This window comes from Callorhinus ursinus, unplaced genomic scaffold, assembly GCF_003265705.2.
Source record: "Callorhinus ursinus isolate GAN/ISIS: 27379988/994484 unplaced genomic scaffold, GSC_fseal_2.0 scaffold1, whole genome shotgun sequence".
Classification (NCBI taxonomy): domain Eukaryota; kingdom Metazoa; phylum Chordata; class Mammalia; order Carnivora; family Otariidae; genus Callorhinus; species Callorhinus ursinus.
Genome location: NW_027397063.1, coordinates 51,262,662 through 51,285,635, shown reverse-complemented (window position 1 = coordinate 51,285,635; position 22,974 = coordinate 51,262,662). Strand labels below are relative to the sequence as shown.

General features: G+C 39.2%; 1 protein-coding gene across 30 annotated transcripts in view; it reads left to right on the top strand.

Annotated features, from left to right (window-relative positions):
• Nucleotides 1-22,974, top strand: part of ZBTB20 (zinc finger and BTB domain containing 20) — a 777,345-nt gene that overhangs the window by 576,585 nt on the left and 177,786 nt on the right. For all 30 annotated transcript variants that reach the window (XM_073893708.1, XM_073893699.1, XM_073893648.1 and 27 more), the window contains one exon: nucleotides 17,931-17,970. The gene's annotated coding sequence lies outside the window, so the exon portion shown is untranslated. The remainder of the gene's footprint in view (nucleotides 1-17,930; nucleotides 17,971-22,974) is intronic.

Sequence of the window (22,974 nt, the reverse complement as noted above, 5' to 3'; positions counted from 1 at the left end):
GTGTTCTGCACAAACAATGAATCATGGAACACTACATCAAAAACTAATGATGTAATGTATGGTGATTAACATAAAAATAAAAAAATTTAAAGGAAAAAAAGAAAGAAAAAATAAAAAGGGGGGGAGAAATGTCTATTCAAATCCTCTGCCCACTTTTTTAAATTTTATTGTTATGTTAATCACCATACATTACATCATTAGTTCTTGATGTAGTGTTCCATGATTCATTGTTTGTGCATAACACCCAGTGCTCCACGCAGAATGTGCCCTCTTTAGTACCCATCACCAGGCTAACCCATCCCCCCACCCTCCTCCCCTCTAGAACCCTCAGTTTGTTTTTCAGAGTCCATCGTCTCTCATGGTTCGTCTCCCCCTCCGACTTACTCCCCTTCATTCTTCCCCTCCTGCTATCTTCTTCTTTTTCTTTTTTCTTAACATATGTTGCATTATTTGTTTCAGAAGTACAGATCTGTGATTCAACAGTCTTGCATAATTCACAGCGCTCACCATAGCACATACCCTCCCCAATGTCTATCACCCAGCCACCCCATCCCTCCCACCCCCACCACTCCAGCAACACTCAGTTTGTTTCCTGAGATTAAGAATTCCTCATATCAGTGAGGTCATATGATACATGTCTTTCTCTGATTGACTTATTTCACTCAGCATAACACCCTCCAGTTCCATCCACGTCGTTGCAAATGGCAAGATCTCATTCCTTTTGATGGCTGCATAATATTCCATTGTGTATATATACCACATCTTTTTATCCATTCATCTCTCGATGGACATCTTGGCTCTTTCCACAGTTTGGCTATTGTGGACATTGCCGCTATAAACATTGCAGTGCACGTACCCCTTCGGATCCCTACATTTGTATCTTTGTGGTAAATACCCAGTAGTGCAATTGCTGTATCGTATGGTAGCTCTATTTTCAACTGTTGGAGGAACCTCCATACTGTTTTCCAGAGTGGCTGCACCAGCTTGCATTCCCACCAACAGTGTAGGAGGGTTCCCCTTTCTCCACATCCCCGCCAACATCTGTCGTTTCCTGACTTGTTAATTTTAGCCATTCTGACGGGTGTGAGGTGGTATCTCATTGAGGTTTTGATTTGGATTTCCCTGATGCCGAGCGATGTGGAGCACTTTTTCATGTGTCTGTTGGCCATTTGGATGTCTTCTTTGGAAAAATGTCTGTTCATGTCTTCTGCCCATTTCTTGATTGGATTATTTGTTCTTTGGGTGTTGAGTTTGATAAGTTCTTTATAGATTTTGGATACTAGCCCTTTATCTGATATGTCATTTGCAAATATTTTCTCCCATTCTGTCGGTTGTCTTTTGGTTTTGTGGACTGTTTCTTTTGCTGTGCAAAAGCTTTTTATCTTGATGAAATCCCAATAGTTCATTTTTGCCCTTGCTTCCCTTGCCTTTGGCGATGTTTCTAGGAAGAAGTTGCTGCAGCTGAGGTCGAAGAGGTTGCTACCTGTGTTCTCCTTTAGGATTTTGATAGACTCCTGTCTCACGTTTAGTTCTTTCAACCATCTGGAGTCTATTTTTGTGTGTGGTGTAAGGAAATGGTCCAGTTTCATTCTTCTGCATGTGGCTGTCCAATTTTCCCAACACCATTTGTTGAAGAGACTGTCTTTTTTCCATTGGACATTCTTTCCTGCTTTGTCAAAGATTAGTTGACCATAGAGTTGAGGGTCCATCTCTGGGCTCTCGATTCTGTTCCATTGATCTATGTGTCTGTTTTTGTACCAGTACCATACTGTCTTGATGATGACAGCTTTGTAATAGAGCTGGAAGTCCGGAATTGTGATGCCGCCAGCTTTGCTTTTCTATTTCAATATTCCTCTGGGTATTCGGGGTCTCTTCTGGTTTCATACAAATTTTAGGATTATTTGTTCCATTTCTTTGAAAAAAGTGGATGGTATTTTGATGGGGATTGCATTGAATGTGTAGATTGCTCTAGGTAGCATTGACATCTTCACAATGTTGATTCTCCCAATCCATGAGCATGGAACGTTTTTCCATTTCTTTGTGTCTTCTTCAATTTCTTTCATGAGTATTTTATAGTTTTCTGAGTACAGATCCTTTGCCTCTTTGGTTAAATTTATTCCTAGGTATCTTATGGTTTGGGGTGCAATTGTAAATGGGATCGACTCCTTGATTTGTCTCTCTTCTGTCTTGTTGTTGGTGTATAGGAATGCCACTGATTTCTGTGCATTGATGTTATATCCTGCTACTTGACTGAATTCCTGTATGAGTTCTAGCAGTTTTGGGGTGGAGTCTTTTGGGTTTTCCACATACACTATCCTATCATCTGCAAAGAGTGAGAATTTGACTTCCTCTTTGCCGATTCGGATGCCTTTGATTTCTTTTTGTTGTCTGATTGCTGTGGCTAGGATTTCTAATACTATGTTGAATAGCAGTGGTGAGAGTGGACATCCCTGCCGCGTTCCTGACCTTAGGGGAAAAGCTCTCAGTCTTTCCCCATTGAGAATGATATTCGCTGTAGGTTTTTCATAGATGGCTTTTATGATATTGAGGTATGTACCCTCTATCCGTATACTCTGAAGAGTTTTGATCAAGAAAGGATGCTGGACTTTGTCAAATGCTTTTTCTGCATCTATTGAGAGGATCATATGATTCTTGTTCTTTCTTTTGTTAATGTATTGTATCATGTTGATGGATTTGCGGATGTTGAACCAGCCTTGCAGCCCAGGGATAAATCCCACTTGGTCATGGTGAATAACCCTTTTAATGTACTGTTGGATCCTATTGGCTAGTATTTTGGTGAGAATTTTTGCATCCATGTTCATCAAGGATATTGGTCTTTAATTCTCCTTTTTGTTGGGGTCTTTGTCTGGTTTTGGGTTCAAGGTAATGGTGGCCTTATAAAATGAGTTTGGAAGTTTTCCTTCCATTGCTATTTTTCGGAACAGTTTCAGGAGAATAGGTATTAATTCTTCTTTGAATGTCTGATAGAATTCCCCTGGGAAGCCATCTGGCCCTGGGCTTTTGTTTGTTGGGAGATGTTTGATGACTGCTTCAATTTCCTTAGTGGTTATAGGTCTGTTCAGGTTTTCTATTTCTTCCTGTTTCAATTTTGGTAGTTGATACATCTCTAGGAATGCACCCATTTCTTCCAGGTTATCTAATTTGCTGGCATAGAGTTGCTCATAATATGTTCTTATAATTGTTTGTATTTCTTTGGTGTTGGTTGTGATTTCTCCTCTTTCATTCATGGTTTTGTTGATTTGGGTCATTTCTCTTTTCTTTTGGATAAGTCTGGCTAGGGGTTTATCAGTCTTGTTAATTCTTTCAAAGAACCAGCTCCTAGTTTCGTTGATCTGTTCTACTGTTCTTTTGGTTTCTAGTTCATTGATTTCTGCTCTGATCTTTATTATTTCTCTTCTCCTGCTGGGTTTAGGCTTTATTTGCTGTTCTTTCTCCAGCTCCTTTAGGTGTAGGGTTAGGTTGTGTATTTGAGACCTTTCTTGTTTCTTGAGAAAGGCTTATATTGCTATATACTTTCCTCTCAGGACTGCCTTGGCTTCATCCCAAAGATTTTGAACAGTTGTGTTTTCATTTTCACTGGTGTCCATGAATTTTTTAAAATTCTTCTTTAATTTCCTGGTTGACCCATTCATTCTTTAGTAGGATGCTCTTTAGCCTCCATGTATTTGAGTTCTTTCCGACTTTCCTCTTGTGATTGAGTTCTAGTTTCAAAGCATTGTGGTCTGAAAATATGCAGGGAATGATCCCAATCTTTCGGTACCGGTTGAGACCTGATTTGTGACCGAGGATGTGATCAATTCTGGAGAATGTTCCATGGGCACTAGAGAAGAATGTGTATTCCGTTGCTTTGGGATGGAATGTTCTGAATATGTCTGTGAAGTCCATTTGGTCCAGTGTGTCATTTAAAGTCTTTATTTCCTTGTTGATCTTTTGCTTAGATGATCTGTCCATTTCAGTCAGGGGGTTGTTAAAGTCCCCCACTATTATTGTATTGTTGTCAATGTGTTTTGTCACTTTTGTTATTAATTGCCTTACATAATTGGCTGCTCCCATGTTAGGGGCATAGATATTTACAATTGTTATATCTTCTTCTTGGATAGACCGTTTAAGTAGGATATAGTGTCCTTCCTCATCTCTTATTACAGTCTTTGTTTTAAAATCTAATTTGTCTGATAGAAGGATTGCCACCCCAGCTTTCTTTTGGTGTCCATTAGCATGGTAAATGGTTTTCCACCCCCTCACTTTCAATCTGGGGGTGTCTTTGGGTCTAAAATGAGTCTCTTGCAGACAGCATATTGATGGGTCTTGTTTTTTAATCCACTCTGATAGCCTGTGTCTTTTGATTGGGGCATTTAGCCCATTTACATTCAGGGTAACTATTGAAGGGTATGAATTTAGTGCCACTGTATTGCCTGTAAGGTGACTGTTACTGTATATTGTCTCTGTTCCTTTCTGATCTGTGCTACTTTTAGGCTCTCTCTTTGCTTAGAGGACCCCTTTCAATATTGCTTGGAGGGCTGGTTTCATGTTTGCAAATTCCTTTAGTTTTTGTTTGTCCTGGAAGCTTTTTATCTCTCCTTCTATTTTCAATGAGAGCCTAGCTGGATATAATATTCTTGGCTGCATATTTTTCTCGTTTAGTGCTCTGAAGATATCATGCCAGTTCTTTCTGGCCTGCCAGGTCTCTGTGGATAGGTCTGTTGCCAACCTAATATTTCTACCATTGTAGGTTACATATCTCTTCTCCCGAGCTGCTTTCAGGATTTTCTCTTTGTCTCTGAGACTCGTAAGTTTTACTATTAGATGTCGGGGTGTTGACCTATTTTTATTGATTTTGAGAGGGGTTCTCTGTGCCTCCTGGATTTTGATGCCTATTTCCTTCCTCACATTAGGGAAGTTCTCTGCTATTATTTGCTCCAATATACCTTCTACCCCTCTCTCTCTTTCTTCTTCTTCTGGGATCCCAATTATTCTAATGTTGTTTTGTCTTATCCTATCGCTTATCTCTCGAATTCTGCCCTCGTGATCCTGTAGTTGTTTCTCTCTCTTTTTCTCAGCCTCTTTATTTTCCATCATTTGGTCTTCTATATTGCTGATTCTCTCTTCTGCCTCATTTATCCTAGCAGTTAGTGCCCCCATTTTTGATTGCACCTCATTAATAGCCTTTTTGATTTCGACTTGGTTAGATTTTAGTTCTTTTATTTCTCCAGAAAGGGTTTCTCTAATAACTTCCATGCTTTTTTCAAGCCCAGCTAGTATCTTTAAAGTCATGATTCTGAACTCTAGGTCCGACATCATACTAATGTCCGTATTGAATAGGTCCCTGGCTGACGGTACTATCTCCTGTTCTTTTTGCTGAGGTGATTTTTTTCGTCTTGTCATTTTGTCCAAAGGAGAATAGATGAATGAGAGAACAAAATGCTAACAGGTTAACAACATCGCCAGCAAATATACTCTATACAAATCAGAAAAGACCTGAAACCAGGGGAAAAGAAAGGGAAAGAAAGAGAAAAGAAAGAAAGGAAAAAAAAAAAAGAAAAAGAAAAAGATAAAAACAAAAACAGAAAAATACAAAAAAAGCCCCCAAATATGATCAAATATGATCAGCCTATTGCATAGATCAGTGCCACACACTAGATTTTGGGCATATTTTAGTCTGTTAGAAAAAAGTGCCTCCTAAAATTTTAAAGGAAGAAAGACATATATGTACAAAATAAGGATTGATACAATGAAGGGATGGAGGATGACTATAAAGATGAAAATTATAAAAGATTTTATAAAAGGAATTGATACGATAAGAAGTTGTTTGAAAAAAGAAAGAAGAAAATTAAAAAAAAAAAAAGGAGTGAATGTTATCAGGCAGGAGACAAGAACAAAGCCATACACTAGTGATTTAGGGTATATTTTGATCTGTTAGAAGAAACTGTATCTCAAAATTTTAAAGAGAGAACAACTTATATGCCAAAAATAAGGGTAACTACTATGAAGGGATAAAATATGACCCTAAAAATGAAAAATAAAAAATGTTTTTTTAAAAAAAGGGATTGATAAGATGTTGGTTGAAAGGGGGAAAAAGAAAAAAATAAAAAATAAACAGTTAAAAAAATTAACTTTGAAAAACTAATGAATCATGGTAAAAAAAAAAAGCCATGAATTCTATGTGCAGTATTCCCCTAGCGCTGGAGTTCTCCCGTTCTCCTTGATTGGTAAACTTGGTCTTGGCTTGCTGGCTGTTCGTGCTGATCTTCTGGGGGAGGGGCCTATTGCCGTGGTTCCCAAATGTCTTTGCCGGAGGCGGAATTGCCCCACCCTTGTCAGTCCGGGCTAAGCAAGCTGCTCCGGTTTGCTCTCAGGAGCTTTTGTTCCCTGCAAGCTCTCGTACAGCTTTGGAGGACCAGGGTGAAAATGGTGGCCTCCCAATCTCCACTCGGAGGAGCTGAGAACTCAGGGCCCCGCTCCTCAGTGCGCCCCCAGAGAAAAGCAATCACTCCCGTCTCCCTGGTCTCCAGCCGTACTGCGTGCTCACCCGGCCTGTGACCGAGCGTTTCTATCTCTGGCACCCGACCCCGTGTGGGGTCTCCAAACCCAGCAGATCCCTGCGGTGCGTTCCCGCACGGCTCCTCCTGGGGGAGGAAGGGGAGTCTCCCCGGCTCTGCCACTTGTTGGGTCCCTGCTGGAGGAGGAGTGGCCCGACTGGGCCGCAGATCACAGTTTATGGCCACCCCGAGCTGAGAGCCCACGCCTCGGCTCCGTCTCTGAAGCCGCCTTCCCCGCTCCGATACCTGGGAGCTCTGCCGCACTCAGGCACCCCCGGTCTTTCCGTGACCCCAAAGGTCCTGAGACCACACTGTGCCGTGAGGGTTCCCCCCCCCCCTGCTTAGCCACTGGATCGACGTCCCTCAGAGGAGCCAGCTTCTAAAAGTTCCGATTTTGTGCTCCGCGGCTCTATCACTTGCCAGAAGCGGCTGACGGAGGCCCCCTCCCCCGCCGTCTATCCTCCTGAATATCGCCTCGGATTCACTTCTCCGCACGTCCTACCTTCCAGTAAGTGGTCGCTTCTCTGTTCAGAGAGTTGTTGCTACTCTCTTCTTCAGTCTCCTGTTGAGTTCGTAGGTGTTCAGAATGGTTTGATCCCTATTCAGCTGAATTCCTAAGACCAGACGAAATCCAGGTCTCCTACTCCTCCGCCATCTTGCTCCGCCCTCCCCTCTGCCCACTTTTTCATCGGATTTTTTTTACTATTAAATTGTATTAGTTCTTTATATATATTCTGGATATCAACCCCTTATCGGATATATAATTGGCAAATATTTTCTCCCATTCAGTACATTGCCTTTTCATTTTGTTGATGGTTTTCTTTGCTGTGCAGAATATTTTTAGTTTGACATAGTCCCACTTGTTTATTTTAGCTTCTGTTGCCTTTGATTTTGGTATCAAATTCAAAAAGTCATTGCCAAGACCAATGTCAAGGAGCTTACCACCTATGTTTTCTTCTAAGAGTTTCTTCTACATTCAAGTCTTTAGTCTATTTTGAGTTAATTTTTGTATATGGTATAAGGTAGTGGTCTAGTTTCATTTTATTGTGTATGGCTATCCAATTTGCCCAACACCATCTATTGAAGTGACTGTCCTTTCCCCATTGCATATTCTTGGCCCCTTTGTCATAAATTAATTGATCATATGTGAGTGAGTTTATTTCTGGGATCTCTATTCTGTTTTGTTAATCTAAGTGTCTCTTTTAATGCCAATACCATACTGTTTTGCTGTTTTGATTACTATAGCTTTGTAATAGAGTTGAAATCAGGGACCTTCATGCCTCCGGCTTTGTTCTTCTTTCTCCAGATTCCTTTGTTGTTTTTGGGGGGTCTTCACATTTCCATACAAATTTTAGAACTTTTTCTTCAATTTCTGTGAAAAATGCTATTGCAATTTTTATGAGATTGCATTAAATCTGTACATTGCTTTGGGTAGTATGGACATTTTAACAATAATAATTTTTATAATCCACAAGTACAGAATATCTTACTATTTATTTGTGTCTTCAATTTCTTTCATTGATATCTTATAGGGGTTTTCATTGTACAGGTCTCTCACTTCCTGGGTTAAATTTATCTCTGGGTGTTTTATTCTTTTTGATGCAACTATAAATTGAATTGTTTCCTTACTTTCTCTATCTGATAGTTTGTTGTTAGTGTATAGAAATGCAGCTGATTTCTGTGTACTGATTTTGTATCCTGCAACTTCACTGAATTCACTCTTAGTTCTAACAGTTTTTTTGTTTTGTTTTGTTTTCTGGTGGAGTCTTTAGGATTTTCTATATATAGTATCATGTCATCTGCAAATAGTGACAGTTTTACTTCTTCCTCTCCAATATAGTTGCCTTTTATTTCTTTTTCCTGACTGATTGCTCTGGCTAGGATTTCCAATACTGTGTTGAATAAAAGTGGCACAAGTGGGCATCCTTGTTTTGTTCCAGATCCTAGAGGAAAAGCTTTCAGCTGCATCTAATGAGATGATCATACAATTTTTATCCTTTATTTTGTTAATGTGGTGTATCACACTGATTGATTTGCAGATGTTGAACCATCCTTGCATCCCTGAAATAAATCCTACCTGGTTATGGTGAATGAACCTTTTAATATATTGTTGAATTAGGTTTGCTAATATTTTGTTGAGGAATTTTTAGTCTATATTCATCAGGGATGTTGGCCTGTAATTTTCTTTTCTTGTGTTATCGTCGTCTGGTTTTGGTATCAGGGTAATGTTGGCCTCATAAAATGAGTTTGGAAATGTTCCCTCCTCTTCGGTTTTTTTAAAGAATTTGAGAAGAATCAGTATTAATTTTTCTTTGAATGTTTAATAGAACATTATCACCAGTGATACTGTTTGGTCATGGACTTTTGTTTGTAGGGAGTTTTTAAATTACTGATTCAATCTCCTTACTAGTAATTGGTCTGTTTGGATTTTCTATTTCTTCATGGTTCAGATTGCATGTTTCCAGAAATTTATCCGTTTTTTTCTAGGTTGTCCAACTTGTTGGCCTATAATTGTTCATAGTAGCCACCTAGATCCTTTGTATTTCTGTGGTATCAGTTTTAATATCTCCTCTTTCCTTTCTGATTTTATTTATTTGAGCCCTCTCTCTTTTTTTCTTGGTGAATCTAACTAAAGATTGTCAATTTTATTTATCTTCTTGAAGAACCAGCTCTTGGTTTTATTGATCTTTTCTATTTTTTTGTTTCTATTTCATTTATTTCTGATCTTTTCTATTTCCTTTCTTCTACTAACTTTGGGCTCTGTTTGTTCTTTTTCTAGTTCCTCAAAGTGTAAAGTTAGGTCATTTATTTGAGATTTTTCTTGTTTATTTGAGATTTTTCTTATTTCTTGAGGTAGGCATTTATCACTATGAATTTTCTCACAGAACTGCTTTTCCTGCGTCCATAAGTTTTGGTGTAAGTTTTATGAATTCTAACAACTGATGTTATTGCTTATTGTACCATAACTTTTCAAAATTCAAGTTGGTGGTTAGCTTGATCCTGTAATTTGAAACAGCATAACCAATGGCTACAAGCAGCAACCATTATCCTAGTTCGGTTGTCAAAGTCAGCTTAAAGCTTTTTTTTTTTTTTTCTGTAGTGATATTGAACAACAACAACAAAACTGTTTCTTTTGAAAGGTCTTAGACCTCTATCCTTCCAAATCCTGATCACAGCATAACCAGACTCAAGAAATCATTAGTGAAGACTAGAACAATATCCTATAATAAGTTAGCTATGATGAAATTGGCATAGTTTATCTCTTTGATTCATGTTCTTATGAAAATAATGTGTTGCAAAATAAAACTGTATTTCTTTCTCCCAATCTTTTTATTTAACCAGATTATTAGAAGTTATATTGGTACTGATATTTTTCCTAACAAAGTTGAATAACACTCAAAGTCTTTAGTAGCCAAAGTCCATCTTTAGAAATAGCTTTTTTCTATAATGTACTGCCAATTTCTTATGTGTGTGTATTTTGACCTTCCTGATGCCTCTGCTATGGGCTGCCTGTTGATTGGTACATGTTAGTGCTTTGCTTATAAGAGTTGGGCAATAGTTCAGTGATCCAGTCCAAATGTGGGCCATAGATAGAATAGGCTCATCTTCTATTTAAGAAATGTAGCAAACTGCTTTAAATGAAGTTGGTTCAGACAAGGTCATTGGAACTGTTCATCTAATCCTGTGTGCTGTATGTAATGGACACTTATGCTGAACTCCAAAACTGCAAGGTAAATAAACAAGAAAGTCAGTAACTTGCCACCCCTGTGAGAGCTTTCTCTAAGTCTGTTATTAGATTTACATTCTTAATCATATGGGGCCCTTTTTGATCATTTAAAAGGACTTGTTCACTGATTCTCCTGATGTCTTTGAAAAAAGTCCTGGGAATAATAATAGTGAGTTCTTATATTATTTTTCTGGTCTTTTCTAATTTTTTTAAAATTGGAGATAGAGTTTATATGCATATTCATACCAGGTTTATGAAATATTCAGCTACATTTCTTAGACATGAAAGAATTAATTGTTAGAATGTTTTACTCTAGCTAATCATATGTTTAAACTATAGTAGATTCAAGTATATTTTTCCTCAATTCTATTTGTGACATATACACTTGGCAAATTGAATCAAGATGTAAGCATTATAGATACTATTTTGAATTTAGTAACTTACAGATTTTTTTGTATTGCCTAATCCTCTTCAAACTGTAGAATGTATTTTACTCAACTGTGTTGTGATTCTGTACAATTTTTAGGATCAACATGTTATAGGATTTTGTAGCCATAAAGAGCTAATCACGATGAAAAAGTTATTGAATCCATCTCCTGACTGGAGGCAGAGCTGCATTTATTCCATCCAGAATAGATGAAGATCTTTCCTGTTTTTAAATAGCCATGAAGATAGAAATTTCATAACTGCTCTTAGCAATCTATTTGATTATTTACCACTTGCACATTTAGGATGTTCATCTTTAAGTCTTAACTTAAATTCTTCACTGGACAGTATAATATCATTATGCCCTAGGACAAAAATGTCGATCATTATTTATAACAACTCTTATAGTCAGAAAACCATGAAGATATAACTCAGCTTTTTCTTTCTGAAGCAAAATTATCCCAGTGTTTTTTTAAACATTTACTTTTGTTTTTATAGCTCTTTCTGTACGAGAGTGGCAAAGGGGACTATTTTAAAAAGTTCTGTCATATATGATGCCTCTGAGAAAGACACTGCGTATTTTAATTTCACTGAGCTGATGTGGAAATAGGCACAGCTTTTTCATTATATGCTGATGGACAGAGCATTTGTGTTCGTTTAACCTTGAGGTTGAAACTTGTTCCCAAAAAAGTAACTGACTCATAGCACTGGCTAGACCCAAGAATAAAGAGCATCAGTTTTCCTAATCTTAAAGCTCATCTTGCCCACACTCCTAAAACGCACTAAAATTAACTTTTCCTTGACCTCTCTCTTGTGCTATTTATTTACTGATTTAACAACTTTTTTCTATCATCTTTGTCTCCTAAAATAGACAGACAGCATTTATTCAACAAATGTTGGAGTGTCATGCTGTGTTTAGGACACTATGCTAGGCTTGGGAGATTCAAGTGTGAACTGTTAGCAAAGGCTCAAAGACAAAGACGTCCTAGGCATGTTCAGGGAGGAGCCAGTAGCCTGTCACAGAATATAAGGAAGCAGCATTGGTGGGGGTGGGGACAGAAACAAACAAACAAACAAGAACCAAGAGAGGTGGATTGGGGCCAGATTGTGAAAGATCTTGAATTCTCTAAAGCAAATAGTTGATGGTGACAAGGACAAAAGTAACATTTTTCAATCTATATTGTGGAAAGCTCTTTCCAAGTCTTTAAAACACATACTGTACCCATGCTGTCTTCTTGGTTTAGTATCTCACAGATCATTGGGTATAAGTACCTGCTTAATTTGTATCTTTTGGTATAAATTTTATGTCATGATTTTTCCCTTTGAATTAAAAAAAAAATTTGAGGAAACCATTTGAGTAAAGACAGCCTTCTGTTCACACTAATCTGGATGTTTCTTTCTCCTGCTGTGCCCGTATTTATTCCAAAGCCCTCTGTACCACGAACATGTTACTTTCTGTGTTTACACACTGAGGAATCTCAGGATGAGTTTCCCTTGTAATAGACATAACGTTTTTGTGCCAAATGGCATTAATTGTGGTCTGTGAGCAGCATTATGACCAGGTATTTCTAATTGACTGGACTACATGATAACAATGCCAGACCTTTTTAACATCCCCTAAAGGATATCAATGTACCACAGTAAATGGTCCTGGTTTACCAATCTGTTTGAAACCCACGAAGCTAAAATTTCAGAAGTTTGAGATATAGAAGGAAAAGTTGTTTGAGATCAGATTGTGGAGAGCTCTTGACTGTCTTCATAACAGAGTTAGGTCTATTTTAGGAGCTGTAAGAAATAATCCTGAATGTATGAAACAAATTCAGGCCCTGACACTTCCTCCTGCCCTGCCCTGCCACCCCACCCAGATCTCCAGCTTTTATTTCATTCTTATCTTTCAGGTCCTATACCTGTAAGAATCAGGAAGACTCGGGAGGATTTGTATGGGGTGGGGTGGGGTGTCAGGTTGTCTTAACAATGTCTCAGACCTAGGAATAGTCCTAGACCTAAATGTTGAACTTTAGCTTTTGAATTCTCTTTTTATTGATCATTATTTCATTACCTAAATTTTTTTAAGGTAGACATTTTTCATATTAAGGAGAGGTAAGGCATCATTGATTTCCTTATCATTCTTCTCAAGATGGATCCAAAAAAAATGGGTGGTCTTGAGAAGCAGACCTTAAGATATGAATGACCATTTGTGGCATTTATAGTCTTAAGACTGACCAAAAGGAATGAAAATACTTCAAGAGACCCCAAAATCTAGCTAGTGGGAGATTGCACATGCTCTGTATGCACATCGAATAACCCTTCCATCTGACTTTAACTTGTAAACCTTTTGCCAGACAGAAAATAGAGAATTAAAAACCTCTGAATTCAGGGCACATGAAATGTCATTAAATCTAGCATAAAATTTCTTGAATCTGTCAGATGAAGGAAATCATGTATCCATAGAGAAGATGGAATATCAATTGACAGGAACCTATGAAGCTGGCACTTATTCTGAGAGACATATGAATCTAAAAATCCAATAGTGCCTCAGCCTTCGAAAACACGGAAGCCAGAAAGGTATTAGGGAAATCAATAAGGTAAAAATCTTCATCCTACTATTTGGAATGACTCCCACATAAGAATTAATTAACACAATACTTCTAGAACATTAAAAGGATGTTAAAATGTTATCTCTACCCATAGAAAACAAAGATAGAAACCCACCTAACTTCTAGAGAGAGGGTTGAAGAGAAAAGATTTGGAAGATTAAAGGCGCATGTAAGAGGTCATTTCTGCCCTGTTGTCACACCATTTACCCTCTTCAGATAGAAGGATAAGTGTTGAACTTCAGTTCATCTGAATTCCTCAGCTCTGTCATCAATGCTGTGACACATTCTAATTTTCTGATTCATTTGTGATGAATAAGCTCTCTCTTTTCTATTCACAGTGCTAAAAGTAACCAATTTTTGTGAGTGAGTTATATTACTTATTTTCCATTTTTGTATTGCACTATTATTTTCCCTTTGCAAAGTTTCTCTCACTCTTTCTCCACCGGTATGAATCCCATGTACAAAAAAGCCCTTGGACAGTACTACTGCCCAGGCTTCAGTCAGTCAAGAGGAATGAAAGACTGACAACCCGATTCCGTTTTTAACCTAGCCAAATACCTCGGCTGGCAAGTGGCTCAGCTTCCGCACCATAAAATGGGTATAATAATAGCTTTCCCTTAGCACTGTGAAATATTTAGAATACAAATCAAGCCAAACCTGTCTCCTTCCACAGGAGAAGCTTAAACTAGCCTACAAAATCCTGAATGAGCCCTCATTTCAAGGGGAAAAATAAAATGGGAAATACCTAGATGTAGTGTAATTTAGTGGTTAAAAATATGTAGACTTTGGAATGGTACAAACTTATTCAGGTCCCAGCAGCTGTGGGATTTGGGGTAAGTTTCCTAATTTCTCAAATCTCCCTTATTCTATAGTAAATTGGAAAGTAACGGTATTTGCTCTTCTAGTCAGGATGAAATGATCTACTGCTAATGCTGCTTTTCAAACTCTTCCGTGTAGGTGATCCTCAGGTTAGAGTGAGTGGTCCAGTCAGTCCTCAGGGTGCGGGCCATTGCCTGAAGCAGTCTGCCACACATGAGACTTTTCAGTGAGGTCTCAGGGCTCATCCTACAGATACACGCACATTTTGCATTCTACTCCTCAATATGCTCTTACTTGTTTCACTGAACCAGAAATTCCATGAGGACAAGAACAGTGGCTGTTTTATTTCTTCTATAACATCCAAGAAATAGTTATCAGATAAATAAATGTATGTACAAATAAAAGAGTTTAAACTGCTTAGCCACAAGGACAATTGACCCTCCAAGAAGACAGCCATGTCTTTAGTATGGATTCTGTAGCCTGGTGCACTCCTGTTAACATTGCTCCACATCCCTGGGTATATCCACATTCAAATTTGAGAAGCATTTACTTAGCAGGATGCCTGCAGCCACAGAAGGTGCTGAGTAAATAGCAACTCCTCTCATTTCTCTGCTCACTACTCCTCTTCCTCACTGTTCCTAAGCCTCTGTGGACTTTTTTAAAAAAAGAAATTGTAAAGAACTGGGTAAGTCAAGAGTCTGGGAGGCCTTTAGAGGAGTCTCTATGTTCCTAGCCACATGCTCCCATGTAGAGCTCTATTTCCTATACATTTGTTTGCTCCTGGCTCCAGGTCATAGTGACTTGTTCAGCTTCCTAGAGGTGATTAAGCAGTGGGATTGCATGGGCATTTTCTCCCCTCTCCCCTAGGCCAAGGGTGGCTAAACTGGAATTCGTGGATGATCTTCATGGAGTCTGGAAGATTCTTGAAACTTGGTGTTTTTAAGAAGTTTTTTGGGGGAGGGATTCTCATAGGGATCTGTATCACCTCAAGATGTTGGAAACCATTGCCCTTGAACATTACATAAACTGAAATCAGAATTGACTAATCTTTATTAATAATACATTTAATTAATAATACATTTGGTTCCTTAGAGATTGATACTATACAATAATTTCTACTGGGAATTCACAGAACACAATTGGACTTTACCATAAACCACCCCTCCCCACTACTCTTGCCTCCCCCACCATGTTTTAAGGTCCTGATTCATTTGGGCTTTACAGTTATATATTCTTTGCTAGATATTTATGCTTCGAGCCTAGCATGCTAAATGCAAATGTTTTTCATCGTATGCAAAACTATCATGGATAATTCTTTGCATTTCAGATGAAAACAACTTACAGACATATAAGGTGAATATCACTTAGGCGGAAAGGGCACACATATCAATAAAATAACAATTTGAACTGAAGAGGAATAAACCCATGTAGATTAATACATATTCTCAAAATTGCAGATTGTAATTCAATCAAGAAGTAGGGGCCTTTTGATGTTTATGAACATTTATAAATTGTATAAGAACTCTGAGATTAAATTTTTAGCCTTAATATTAAATTTGGGATAGGTATTATTGTTTTTCATTAATATATAAAGACAACAATTATATCCAATAAAATCGTCAATTTAACTTGGCTTTAATTTGTCTTAGACTGTGACATACACACTGTGATTTTTCTCTCCATCTTGGATTCCTGTCATTGACAGCCTGTGTGTCACTTGACATCCAGGAAAGATATTTCTTCTTCATTCCAGACCTTGAATGTATTAGTCAATCTGGGTATAATTTACATTGATCTCTTTTGATCACATCAAAAATTTAACTTTGACTGATTAACTTTTATGAATAAATGCTCCTTGAAATTTGAAAAGGAAAGTTATGTGCTCAGATATAAGAACACAAATGCTAAGTATAGTTTTAAAAAAGCGTAATGTATTATTGAGAGTTATTGGGTTTATAATGTGCAACAGAGAAATGATAAGTGAGCATATTTCATAGATAACCACTAATCACATTTTATACTTTTTCCCAAAGGTTGGGGAAAAAAGCAAGCTCAGAAAAGTTGGGAAGGAAGGAAGGGAGGGGGGATGGAGGGAGGAAGGAAGAAAGGAGATTTAAAAAATAGACTGGTGCAATGGTCTAGGATCCTGGCTTGTAGAAGGGACTAGAATGTAGCAAAACTTAGAACTTAAAAGTCTTTGAAGACTAGTCAATCTTTATATATAGTTCAAGTTTGCATGTACTTTCAATGAATCATACATAATCTAATTATATTGCTTAAAGTTCTCATTAAACTTTTCAAAGTTTTCATCAATTTTGTGAAAAAAATTGAAAGCAGTGGAGACTCCCAGCCTCTCTTGTGTTAGCATACCTTGTGATCCAGGCTGCAGATTTTCATCTTAACTCTTCTTGTTCAAGGAGGGGAACAACACCATCCTTCACACTTACATGTGCATGGACAGGGTTTCCCATAGGTGATAAAGAGCAAACTTTTCCTTTGGAGGAACCTCTATGATAGTGCACTTGTCTAGAAAACTTGTTGAGAAGTGAAATCTCTTTGACAGGTTTGTTTGTGTTTGCTTTAGCCTTATTGTATGCTAACTTAAATAATCACAAGCTTCTACTTGATCTCTTTTAGTATGATTTGTTTCGCATATTTCTGGAAGCCTTCTATGAAGTGGTTAAAATCATGGTGTCAGAGAGGCAAGAATTCAATCAGCATATATTGAGTCCTTGTTATATTTGAGTGGGGTGTGGGTAGAGAGACCTGCTTTGTTTTTTCAGTATCCCTGTTTGGTTTATTAATCTCTCATGGATCTTCTGTTACTTCTGTTTTATTTTTCTATAAGAGAAGCTGTCAAAACAGTGGTGAGCAGGCCAGTCCCATCATAGCTTATTTGGCTTGTGAGTCTAAGATTACAAAGGAGAATTATCTGATTTGAAATACAGAAGGAGAAACTGTTAAGATCAACTCCCTGCAAACCTGAGGTTTTCATCATTAGAGATGTGTTTTGGGAGACAGATGTTTTCACTTAAAATCATTTTGTCGGAGGGGACATTCCTGGGCTGGAGAGAAGGGGCAGAGGAGGCGGTATATGGTCCTCAGTCTGCACCAAGCCAACCTGAGGCTGCATCGCATCAGGTTGTCAGCTGAGGGGCGATAATGCATGTAGGTGTTACATCTGTCTAGAGGATCTTCTGGGCATTAAACATTCTGAATTTACCCTTAAAAGAGCCAAAGTTTATCAGAGTTTTATTCATCTTTGTCAAAATTAGTTAAAATTTGTCCTGTACTACACAGTAAAGATTTTACCTATTCTAGTCAGTTCTGCCCGATAGATATTTATGCAGTGATAGAAATGTTCTACCTCTAAGGCAGCCACCAACCACAAGTGGCTATTGAGCACTTGAAATGTGGCTAGTGTGACTAAGGAACTAAATATTTCATTTTTTTATTCAAGTTTAACTAATTTAAATAGATAAGTATAGATAGTGGCTACTGTATTAAAGAGCACAGCTCTAGAAAATACCCATATAATTCAGATCAGAATGAAGTTTACAAAGAAAGAGATTGGCACTCCTCGTGCCTGGAAATACTGTTGGTCATATAGCAGGAGATTACACCTTTGGAAAATTTTATGGGGCTGGATCTCTTTTTTTTCTTGGGCTACAGGTAATAAAATAGGCTCCTACTGCCCATCCTCAGGAGCAACCAGTTCTGTCTATGACTTAGATTGGTTTTCCTTCTCCCTACAGTATCACTGGGTTTATTTTTAATTCCTTGTTTTTGTTTTTGTTTTTCCAGTTCCGTGACCATCAGTCTGTGGCCTGCCCCTTCTCTTTATGTAAGTAAAAGTGGTTTCTTTACTTTTCAAGAAGGCGTCATATTTGGGAAATTCGGATCTTTATTGGCATGTTTTCTGGTTGACTTTGTTGTGGTTTCCAGCACTTCTGCGCTATATATTAGCTTCCTTTGGGTTTGGAATCGGTGCTCTTGGTGGTGGTAGTAGTTGCCATCCATGAGGGGATTGGAAAGACCGGGGCCTCACGCACTGGACGTCTATAAAGACTGCCTTTTACTCAGTCACAGCTGCTGTCTGCAGAAGTCACTGCTCCTCTCCACTAGAGCTTACATGCTTCAGCCAGATATCTGCAACAGTCAGGCTTTTGCTCCACTGTCAGTCAGTGGGTAACTATTTATTCTTCAGTTATACCCCCATCTCTAGGTCCAATAGTTTTTAATTTCAACTTCTGGGTCAGAGCTTTCATTTATGGACGAAATCTCCAATACCCTTTTACTCAAGAAGTACAAGCGTGAACTATAAGGCTTGATCCATTTAGGCTAAAATTGTGCCTGTCATAGCAAGTCCAGAAAAAAAAAAGAGAGAGAGAGAGAAATCCGGGATTACGTGTGCCAAGAGGGCTATAGAAGGTACCGTCCTTTTTTAGAAAAGATGGGAAGTCATTTGAAAAGGGAGAAATAAAAAAGAGGAAACTTGATTTCAGATGAAAAGAGGGAATATTTGCTCTTTAAAGCCCAAACCAGGCTGCACAGAATGGGTTGGGTAAGTTTTACCTCGGGCTGCTTGTAAGAGGTTCTACAGCAATGAACCCAAATAATCATAGTCACTCAACTACATGAGACATCACCCGAGACATGCTACAGGTAGGGACAGTCACCTTATGTGATAAATAATCATCAGTATCTTCCCAGCTGCTTTGAACTCTCTGGTGAACGCTGTCCCTTATTCGCAGCATCTGTCTTACTTCACTGACTTCTCACTCCGAGGTATTTCTTGTGTGGTAATCATTTGCACAGAAAGGGGGTTCCCCTGGCTCGCCTACATGAGTGTGGCTTCCATTGACATTCCTAGAAGATAGTTGCAAATATATTCAGGAGAGCAGAATCCCCCAAAGGACAGACCGTAAGGCTAAAGTCGAAAGTGACAGCCATTTGACAGAGAAGGGAGATTGGGGACTGTGTGTAATGCATTTATACAGCAGGGGTGGATCCTCCCTGCTCCTGACAAGTCTTGTTATTCCTTATTCTCTGTGTTGATAGATCAGGTCTGTCAATGCTTTGGAGGGTGTCAGTGTGCATGCTTATGGTTACCACTTTATGTTTCCACATCCCTACTTCAGTTACCTAGCACTGCATATTTCTAGTCCTCTGACTGGCAAATCATTTTCGTTACAGTTCTTTTGTGTAAAAACAGTTCACATAATAGCTCTGTGTTAGACAAGGCATTAATCCTCACATCACCGGGGATGAGTCAGCACAGTGCACTCCTGCCCGCACGGCTCAGCTATTATGACGTCAGCACTGTAGGGCAAGCCTCAGACACAAGCAGTACAGGGGACTGGAGACCTGTGTCACAGATTAGAAATCGAGGGGGAGACCTTTGAGATAAAAACGTAATTGAAAGGCTGTTTCTGGCTCATAGGAAAATGTGAAACTGATTCTATGCTACATCAACCATTAATCAGGCAGCTTCTAGAGAGATCCTAGTTTTTAACCAGAGACAGGGCTGAGAGAATGACCTATAATGGGCTGACAGCTCATTCCTCTACCCACTAACCTTGTCCCACCCCCGGGCCAGGCTTCATGCTTGCTTGGGTTGTTCCAAATCCTGAGGCTGCTTTTATTTCAAGGGTGACACGGCCTGTGACAGTCCTGCTGTCCTCAAGTACCCCACAGACATAGCTGATGGCTCCAGGGGTGGTGCCCCAGATACCTATCAAAGGGAAAAGAAAAGTTTCTTGGGAACAGATCAGAACATTATCTCCCCAGTGTTTCTAGCTCCTAGTGCCTCTTCAATGGCCTTCTCCAGTCAGGTGCAGAATTTTGCCTTATCTCCCTGGCACTGCATTTAGTCCAAAGTCCCAATCTGGATTTGACACAGATTTCAATGGGAACTGAATAGCTTCCAGATGTTCCCCCCAAGAGTTTTCCATCCCATTACTCTTTAGCAGAAACAAAGAAGAGCCCTCTGTAGCCTGCCACACTGCCTTAAAGCAGGTAGCACAAACTTAGCCTATTTGAGAAACCAAGTTATTACAAATTAGACCTCTCTACAGTTCAGGCTCAGATTCTTTCTCAGAATAATACCTTTCAGTATTGAAAACTCAGTATTGAAAAAGCTGAAAATTCATTGCCTCACTGACATTCTCTGCTAACAAGACATTCTTCCATCACACCCTCTATCCCTCACTCTGCCTTTCACCCAGTGATAACCGTCAGAAAGTGCCTTACTCCTGCAATCTTCTGCCTTCGTTAGATTGCTAATAGGCTCCATGCGTAGCTTATAGAAGCTAATGCTACTGTTTGGCTTAGTTTTGATTAATATCATGCACAGCTCTTTATTCAGTTTTCAGTCAACAAACATTCGTGGAAAGCTAGTCACTATGCTTGGTTCCTGGAACTCCAAGATAAATAAGAAATGCTCCCTGTTGCTAAGAATCTCAGAGTCTGGTAGGGATGATAAATAGTAAATAAAGGCTGTGGCATGTGATGGACATGGCAATGGAGGCATAAACAAGACGTAGCAAGAGGAACAAGAAAGGAGTGCCCACCTGCCCACATAAAAGCCTACAGAACGAACTGCAGTTTACTAAGTCAATGTAGGGGAAGGGAAAGAAAAGGGGATCATAATATGAAAAAAGAAAGAGCCTTTTCAAAGCCAAGAGGTGTCAAGCAGCAGCCAGCTCTGGAGGACAGTAGTTCAGTGTGACTGGAGCATGGTGGTTGAAAGGGGAGCCTGGGAGATGAGGCTGGAAAGTGGGGAGGGGGCAGATTGCGGAGGGTCTTGGAAGCTGTGTGAGGGAATTTGGATGTTGATGCGGCAGGCTTGAGGAGGCTTTGAAGAATTTTAAGCAGATTTATGATTTAGAAAAAGAGCACTCTGGCCAGTAGAGATGGATGATTGAAAAAAGGGAGACCAGGTCAAAGGTAAAAACCAAGGGCCTGGACTGTGCAGTGGGGATGGGAGTGGAGAGGAGAGGCTCTCTGGTAGTGTTGACATAGACACTGCCATCTGCGTAATGCTAGCATATCTTGGCCTAGTGCACAATCCTTGCCTTCTAGGAGAAAGGTTGATGTGTTGTGTAGGGCCAAATTTCAGACCAAAGCACTCTTTATAGGGGTTTACAGGAGACCAGAATTTGAACTTGACCTCACTCTGAGCTGCTGCCTGCTGGTGTGACTCCTTCTCTCACAGTAGATTTGGGGAGAGCGTCAGGCAGATAAGGAAGAAGCCATTTCCAGTGTCCTGCTTTTCATTTCTTTCACCTGAAATCGAAGTATCTCTTAATAATATCCCCCTAAAGTCAAGCAATACCCGATTTCCTATCATCTTCCTATGCTGTCTTTTTCTAAGAAGTTTCAAGCCATTGAGCTGAATGGCAACGTATATACTGCTGGTGTTGAAACAGTTCAGTATGTCTCTTACTTCTTTCTGAATTAGAGTTCACCATAAATGTGCTTTTCTCTTGTTCACTTTGGGCTGCCAGGACAATTTAAAGGAAATTTTCAACAGCTTATGTTTCATGGACCATGTTCTCTTTTGCAAATGGGAGGGGATGTGTGGGTGTGTTTAAGTCTTCTCTATATTGCTTGGTTTGAGAAGATGAACAAGATGAGGAGTAGAGACCTATTGAAAGCCCAGGTCCCCCCAGTGACCTGAATGCAGACTGTAGGCTGGTGATCAGATGGTCAATTATGTGTTTGTCAAAACATAGTGGGCTGTATTCCAGACTGCCAGCTTTGGAAGCCCAGCTTCTGCCAACCAAATGTCATCTGGGAACATGCAACACTGGGCACTGTGAAGGAGTTTGAAATAGACCATGCCACAGCCAACCTACTGCCAGTCTTATAGCACCAATATGGCATGCACAGCCGGGCCCCATGTTTCGGAGCTCAGGAATTCACTGTACTAAATTCAAGAGGTCAGATGGGTTCATGTTTTCAAAGCCCCTGTTCTCTGCTTTGAACATTGTGACTTGCTCCTCAGTGATTTCCAAGTGATTTTTCTAGTCATATCTCTGTGGAAACCACCCTTTTTGTGATAGTTATGAGAGCTTGTAGAAGTCCCAGAGGAAAGAAAAAAAATAAACTCGCTCTGACAATGACTGTGATTCCAACAGAGGGATTCCAACTCTTAGGAAATTACATTAAAGGTGCATAGCTTTTAAAATATCAGGAACCACCTTGGCAACTTATAAAAAGCAGAAGGGCTTTGCCTATTTTATAAAGTGATTTGCATATACCTGCATAAATAATGTCCCCACCTGTACTTTTATGCATTTAGGTTGAATAAATTAAATTCAGTGATCTTTTAAATACTCACTGTCTTTCATTGCTCAGATACCATTTTCAGGACCCTTCCTTCTAATTTTTTTCTTCCTGTGGTAGGAGTGGCTATTTTTTTTCAATCTTTTGACTAATTCAGAGAATCAAAACACTCTGCAGACTAGTCTACCACACCTAAGAGCGTTACCTCCCTCTACTTGCATTTCTCTTAGCCTTTCTGCCTATCAGACCATGCGTTCCATATGCTTTTCATAAAGGAAAATGGGAGTATGTGACCAGGATGAAAACTCAGCACATAATAGGATCAAGCTTCACTACCTGTCTGTATCCAGACTGTGCTTTACACAGCTCAGGGACATACTCATCGTAACCTTTTTTTCCACTATTTGGCCTCTGCCACCATCCCTTCAGAAACCATCCAGCCACTAAACCACATTAATTGTAACTTGATCCTTCAAATCACAGCCTGGTCAGTGGGCTGTGTAATAATAAGATAGTATTAAGCATTTACTACACCAAAAGAATCGTGTTTAGTAGGGAA